Genomic DNA, 7,966 nt, shown 5'->3' with positions numbered 1-7,966 from the left:
GCATCAAACCAGTGAGAAATGTAACACTAGTAGATGTGTAAATGTGGGGTGTGCAAATGTGTCTGTCTTTCCTTGTGTGTGTGTGTGTGTGTGTGTGTGTGTATTTGTTCTCCCATCAAACAAAAGCTATGAATGCCCTACGGTTACAAAAGTAAATGGGCTTAAAATTTTTTTATTCTCTCTTTCTACACCTTCCTGGCCATGACCAACCAACCACATTCTGGAGCTTGCCAAAGAAATATATTTCCAGTAAAATATTTTAGCTGACCATTGATAGTCATGCTAACACCTTACTAGGAAGCTTTGGTGTTTTTCTGTTTGATGTAATTTAAAAATCTTTGGTTGTTGCTTTAAAAACATTTTTAACCTTAAATTTTAAAATACCACAATCAAATGTTTGTTTCTGTTTCTTGAGATAGAGGCTCTTGTACTCAGGCTGGCCTCAAACTTCTACGTAGCTGAGGATGACCTTGAACTCCTAAACCTCTGGGGTGCTTGGATTTAGACCTTTCTATCATGTTCTTCCTGGCCTGTTTACTGTGTGTGCAATCTGGGGCCTCCCGTATACTGGGCAAGCACTCTACCAATTACCAACTTAGCTACATTTTCAGCCTATTTTTAAATTTTAAAATATTAGCTTTTTGCTTGTTTTATCTATCATCTATCTATCTATCTATCTATCTATCTATCTATCTATCTATCTATCTATCATCTATCTACCTATCATCATCTATCTATCTATCTATCTATCTATCTATCTATCTATCTATCTATCTATCTATCTATCTATCTATCTATCTATCTGGTTTTTCGAAACAGGATTTCTCTGTGTAGTTTTGGAACCTGTCCTAGAGCTTGCTCTATATACCAGGCCAGCCTTGAACACATAGAGATTTGCCTACCTTTCCCTCTGAATCGTGGAATTAAGGTCTGTGCCACTACCGCCCAGCTCTTTTGTTTGTTTTTGAGAAAGGATCTCACCGTGTAGCTTGGCTGGCCTGGAATTCACTATGTAAACTCACAGAGATCTACCTGTCTCTGCCTCACAAGTGCTGGGATTAAAGGCGGTGTCACCACTCCTGATACTTTTATTTATTATTAAAATAACTTTTGTGTATTCTTCAAATATTTATATCTAAAGAAATAACTCCAACAGACCCCCTCTCTCTGCTACACCATCATCTTCCCATTTCCAGGGGACTTAGCAATTAAGCACGCTCTTGTTTATCTTGCCTTCAACTCAGTTCTTCTTTGGGAACACGCCTCTCCCACTGCCAAGGTCCCAGCTCCGTGTTGCTCGAGGACATCCCGTCTTCAGTCAGCATCCTTTGTCACCCTTTAATTTGCTCTGCTCAGATTTTACTCTCATCACTGCACCAAAAGGTGCCCTTCCAAGTTGTTCAGTCTGATGGTTCATTCTCCGCGTTTGTCTTACTCCAACTTCGGCATCATTTAACACAGCCTACATTCCAGTCTCTGCTCTGTCGCTTGCCTTCCAGGACACCAATCTCGTTTTTCTTCTTTTCCATTGGCTTTTATTTCTCAGTATGCTTTTCTAATTCTTCCTCTTCTCCCCCATCTCCATATTGGCATGCTTCAGGCTCACCCCATGGGTGCTCCCATTCAGTCTTGGCTTTGTATATTATGTGCGTGCCAATCACCCCCAACTTCTCAAAACTTTAGAAACATAAATTAAGTTGCTAGGTCAAGGATGCTCATGGATGTCTAACAGACACTTCAAGTTTGCCAGGCTTAGACTGTAGCTTCTGGAGCAGTAATACCCAGAAGCAATAACATACTGCTGCTCATATAATTATTTATATTTTGAAAGATTTATTTATTTACTTAATTTTAGTTATGTATATGAGCATGTATAAATTTATATGTACATGTGGATGCAGTAGTTCAAAAGGGCCAGGGAAAGAGGACATTAGGTCCCCTGGAACTGGAGTTCCAGGCAGTTCTAACAGTTTCTATATGGATGCTGGGAACTGAACCTGGGTCTTCTGCAAGAGCAGTAAATGTTTAAAAATTTTTTTTTTAAGCCGGGTGGTGGTGACGCACGCCTTTAATCCCAGCACTCGGTGGCAGAGGTAGGCAGATCTCTGTGAGTTCGAGGCCAGCCTGGTCTACAAGAGCTAGTGCCAGGATAGGCTCCAAAGCTACGGAGAAACCCTGTCTTGAAAAACTAAACAATTTATTTATTTATTTATTTATTTATTTATTTATTTATTTATTTATTTTGATTTTCAAGACAGGGTTTCTCCGTAGCTTTTGGTTCCTGTCCTGGAACTAGCTCTTGTAGACCAGGCTGGCCTCGAACTCACAGAGATCCGCCTGCCTCTGCCTCCCGAGTGCTGGGATTAAAGGCGTGTGCCACTACTGCCCGGCTAGGAGCAGTAAATGTTTGCAACTGCTGAACCATCTCCTAGCACCTTGCCTGCTCGTTCTCTCTCTCTCTGTCTCTGTTTCTTTCTTTCTTTTGTGTCATGTGACCCAGGATGGCTTCATACTTGCCATGTAGCTGTTTGTTCCCTCTACCAAGTTCTGGGACTGTGGATGTATTCCACAATGTCTGGCTTCCTATCTTAGTTTCTAAATATCATTTTAAACTGACAGGAACTATAGTTCTATGGAGAATAAACAGATTGCAAGGATTGGCCAGAGAAAGTACAACAGAGCTTGGAACATACTGCAATAACAGAAAAAAAAAACATGTATGTATAGTTGAAAGGCAGACATGTCCAAAGAACACTGAAGGCAACCCACAGCCATGGCCAAATTTTGGATAATTTGAACAACAAAGTAATAGTAACAATGGGTTAGAAGCTATAATGTAAGTTGAACACTGTGCATCCATACCAATATAAATAATTGACTGGATAAATGAGACGGGAAAGCCCATTCGATAATATAAGTAGAAGGAATGATAGAAATGGAAAGTCCCCATTTGGCAAACACCACAGTGATAATTGTTCCCTGCAGGGTCGTTTAGAGATGCTGCAATTAGAGGCAGCAACATGCTCTGAAACAAGATGCTTCCATAATCTCAGCGTGTCTTCCCTCACTGAAAACAGAGGGAAGAAGAGTCCCTGTACAGTAGTCAGACCAAGTGTTCGAAGTACGTCCCTGTTAATGAGATGCGTCATATGCTTCAGTTGAGATAGGCCAAGGGGACAGACAACATTTCTCTCGTGGTGTTCTTGCCCCAAGTCCAATACTAAAATATAGCTGTGCCATGTGCACATATCTTTTTTTTTTTTTTTTTTTTTTTTGGTTTTTCGAGACAGGGTTTCTCTGTGGCTTTGAAGCCTGTCCTGGAACTAGCTCTGTAGACCAGGCTGGTCTCGAACTCACAGAGATCCGCCTGCCTCTGCTTCCCGAGTGCTGGGATTAAAGGCGTGCGCCACCATTGCCCGGCTATGTGCACATATCTTTAATTCTAGTACATGTGGATCTCTCTGAGTTACGGGCCAGCCAAGGCTACACAGTGAGACCCTGTCTCAAAACAAAACAAAACAAAATATACAGAAAACAAACAAACAAACAAACAAAAACCACGAAGGTAGCTGTGAAAACATCAGTGGACTCAAGTTGAGGGACGTTTTACAAAACCAACTGCACCCGTCTTCTTTCAAAGTATCAAGGTTAGGGAAGATAAGAAAATACAGACTTTCCCAGGGTTGCTGCAGTTAGAATGGCATCATGTCCATGGTAGTTTCCTGCCTATGATCACTGTTCTTTGGTCCAATGAAGCATTATTATCTGGGGATGAAGATTTATATATGTATCAATTACAATATTTTGGCAACTTTGAAGAAGTGTGAAATTAGCTGGGTTTGATGGTAAATGTCTTTAATCTAAGAACTTGATTGGCAGAGGCAGGTAAATCTCTGTGACTTTGAGGTCAGCCTGGTCTTACATGGCAAGTTCCAGAACACCCAGGACTATAAAGAGAAACCATGTCTCAAAAAGAAAAAGGAGTTTGAAATTGTTTCCAGATAAAAAGTTTAAAAAATTAAAATATAAAAAATATTAAAAAATTAAGTATAAAACTCTTGGGAGGGAAAAGTGGTGAGGGTGTATGAGAGGAGCTGGGGTGGATTTTATCAAAACATAGAATATGCTTGTATAAATGAAATTCTCAAACAGTAACTAAAAATTACTTTAGAGCTGGGCAGTGGCACATACCTTTAATTCCAGCACTCAGAAGGCAGAGGCAGGCGGATCTCTCTTGAGTTCGAGGCCAGCCTGGTCTACAAGAGCTAGTTCCAGGACAGGCTCCAAAGCTATAGAGAAACCCTGCCTTGAAAAACAAAACAAAAAAAGTAACTTATCCCATTTAAAGAGAACAAGGATTTTCTATTACTCTCCATTCAAATGTCATTAATATTTGGTAGGAAGGCTAACACATTTATGACATTTCATATGTATACGTCTGAGCACTTTTTATGAAACAACTTATCAATTGTATGGGGGGTGGAAGGTAGATACGACTCTGTATTCTTTATCTTTCTTTTCTTCTCCCATATTTTTCTCTATCTGTAGCCCTTTCCTCCCCTTATTTTTCTGTTCATGGAAATGTCATTCTTCTTCCTGGCAGGCTTTGAACTCACTGTGTAGACCAGGCTGGCCTTGAACTCACAAGATTCACCAGCCTCTGCCTCTAAAGACCTGGGATTAAAGGTGTGCCATGGACTCAGTAAAATCCTTTTTCTTTTAGCTTCTTTAAAAGGCTCTTTAAACTTCTTTAAAAATCTCAAGTCCTGGGCTAGCAAGATGGCTCAGTTGGTTATGGTGTTTGCAGCATATGCCTGGAAATTCAAATTCCATCCCCAGGACACATGTAAGATGGAAACAAAGTTTTCTAACATGCAAGTCTTTGTCTGTCTGTCTGTCTGTCTCACATACACATGTGCACACAGTAAAAAAAAATCTAAAGCTCTGATTTTTGATGCTCCTTAATCTGATGTCATCCTTATTTGGCTATCTTTGTCTTCATTATGAATACAATACAGGCCAGGGACATGCTTTTGATTCTAGCACTAGGAAGGCAGAGGTAGGCAGAGATATAGTTTTGTAATTGTGAGACCATCCAGGTTTACAGAGTGAGTTACAGGCCAGTCAGCGTTATACAGTGAAGCATTGTTAAAAAAGGAAAGGAAGGAAGAAAGGAAGGAAGAAAGAGAGAGAGTTTAATAATTTTATAACATTGTGTGTGTGTGTGTGTGTGTGTGTGTGTGTGTGTGTGTGTGTGCACTTTCCTGATCAGGAGTCAGATGTATTTTCTTTTCTTGTTTTGCATTATTTATTTAGGCAGGATTTCACTATGTATCTTTGGCTGAACTGAAACTCACTATGTAGACCAGGCGGGCATGGAACTCAGAGATCCCTCTGCCTCTACCTCCCAAATGCTGGGTTAAAGCAGAGTGCCACTATGCCTGACTGTATTTATTATGTTTTATCTGTATCTGCTACTCTCTTAAAAAGGAGGGAGCTTTGCTGTTTCTTCTCCTGAGCACGTAGACTAGTCCTTAGTGTATTGAATCCTTGCAGTGAAGATTATGTAACTCAGTTCTTGTAAGGACAGATCTATCATTATTATTAGTGCTTACAGCAGTGGAGAGCCAACCTAAGGTCTTTGACATGCAAGACAAGGGCTCTAACACGGAGCTATATTCCCCCCCAAAACAAATGTGTTAGCATTAGGTCTTGCATTAGAAGGATGGAGAAAACATCATGTCTCCCACTAATATTTATAAACCATGAGAATGTTATACAATGTCTGTGAGTTAATATTTTTAATCATTGGGAAACTATATGACAATAAAAATAGTATGTTTTGCTATATGCTTTTTAGAGTAGCATTTGGAAGGTGGAGGCAGGAGAATCAGACATTTGAGTTCATTCTTAGCTACACAGTAGGCTTGGAGCCAGCAGAACCTGACTCAATAAAATTAAAACCAAAACCAAAGCCAAAACATCATCATCATCAACAACAACCACAACCACAACAATGGAAAGAACTGTTTTGGTTGCAACAGATAGAAATGAATTTGGGTTGTTTTAAGAGAAAATATAGAGATTTACTTGCGTACAAAATTGAACAACTTAGAAATAAATACAGTGCTGGGTATGTTGGGTAGCAGGGGTCTTAACATTGTCTTTAGAATTTACTGATCTTTTCTCTCTTCGTAGGTAACTAATGTTTTCCTTTGAAACAGCCTTGTCATGGGCAGGGTTTTTCACTTCATTCATTCATTCATTCATTCATTCACTCACTCACTTTGTGGTAGCCCTGGAAGATTCAGCCTCAGATTCTTGCAAATGACAAAGCCCAGAATTCTGGGCTCAGTGTGGGTTACCTGCTCTACAGCAAGAGACTGTGGTGTTCTCATTGTTCTGACTAGCATTACAGGCCACTTGTATAGCCTCTCAACCACTTGTACTGAGAGTGGGAGAATGGAAAGAGAAAATTAATTATGGAATTCAAGCAACCATATTTATGTGAAATGATAGACCAGAATATCTGGTGTCAGAAGTACAGCAGTCTGACCCCTAGTGGTTACTTTGTAAGATGACCTTTCAGCATCCCTCTAGAGATAATTAGGTGGTTTCATATATTGTCTATCATTATTTATGAACTTCAGTGTCTCTCTCTTACCTTCTGCATGGAAGACTCACCCACTTGAAGCAGTCTTTCTTTTGACGTTGATATAGTATTCCTTGTGTTTTTGTTCCTACAATCACTTTTTCTATTGGGTCCATCCAACTTTTGAGAAAAAAAACTTCCTTCAAAATTTCCTGTTGATATATGGTTTTCAGTCAGGGTTTTTTCCTATTCTGTCAACAATTTCTCATATCTGATCTCAGTTCCTGCACCTAACATTGATTCTTGTGTGCTAACCCATCCCCTTGTTGCTTAAGAAACTGGAGCTATATTTTGAGCATAGGCTGTTGAAAGTCAATATAAATCATAGCATATTTTCCCGATGCCTGGTGGCTTCCCGAACATCACAAACTAAGAGCACCTACACGTTCCTGTTAACCTAACAGATAGATTAACTTGCCTTAAGTCTGCCACTGTTATGTTTATCTAATTTCTGCATTAAAAATTCATATGCATTTCTGATTTTCGAAGAGCAAATTAAATACACGAATTGTTTATTTCATGAAAAGGTCATTGATTGGCTTAAATTAATTAATCCAATAGATGATGCTATATTTGTTTCTAAATTTGTATAATTTCTGGATTTACTCTTTCTTTGTCCATTGAGGGTAATAAGAACTCACTGGCTTGGTTATCCCTCACGTTCTTTCTTTTTCCTTCAATATTCTCTGTGGACTAATATGAAAAACAAGGCAATGTAGCTTGGGTTCAGCGGTGCAGCTTTTGCTTAGTCCCGATGCATGGACTGTCAAAACCTCAAACCAACCAAACCGAAGCCACTCACCCTCTAGCATCTTTCTGAAGATATAAAGATTTTATTCCATATTTTTCATATCATTCTTTACTTTTTGCTCTATTTGAAATTATGCGTTACTGGTAAAGAAAGTATTGCATTTTATTTCTAAGTATTTTTATGAAATTATTAAATGAAACCAGACTGCCTAGGCTTAATTGTCTCTGTAGAAGCAGAACTCCAAGCCTAGTGCATTGGGTCAGTGGGTCACTACTGTAGTTTCAGCAGAAGGAGGCAGATGCAGGCCGGAGAATCAAGAGCCTGAGGTAGCCTGGCTTACCTAAGCAAAATCTTTCTTTCTTTTTTTTTTTTTTTTAAGAAATCAAGGGGGAAAAAAAGAAAAAGAAAAAAAGAACCCCTCAATTTCCTTAAAAGCAGACATCAGTGTTAAATGATTTCTATTCTTATTCAATAGACTAAACATTCCTTGTCTATTCTTTTCTAAGGAAAAGGAGGGAATTAGGTGGGCATCGTTGTGCATGCCTTTAATGCTCACATTTGGG

Source organism: Chionomys nivalis, chromosome 13 (genome assembly GCF_950005125.1).
Source record: "Chionomys nivalis chromosome 13, mChiNiv1.1, whole genome shotgun sequence".
NCBI classification, from domain to species: Eukaryota; Metazoa; Chordata; class Mammalia; order Rodentia; family Cricetidae; genus Chionomys; species Chionomys nivalis.
The sequence above is the reverse complement of the archived record's forward strand: the minus strand, read 5'-3'. Positions refer to the sequence as shown.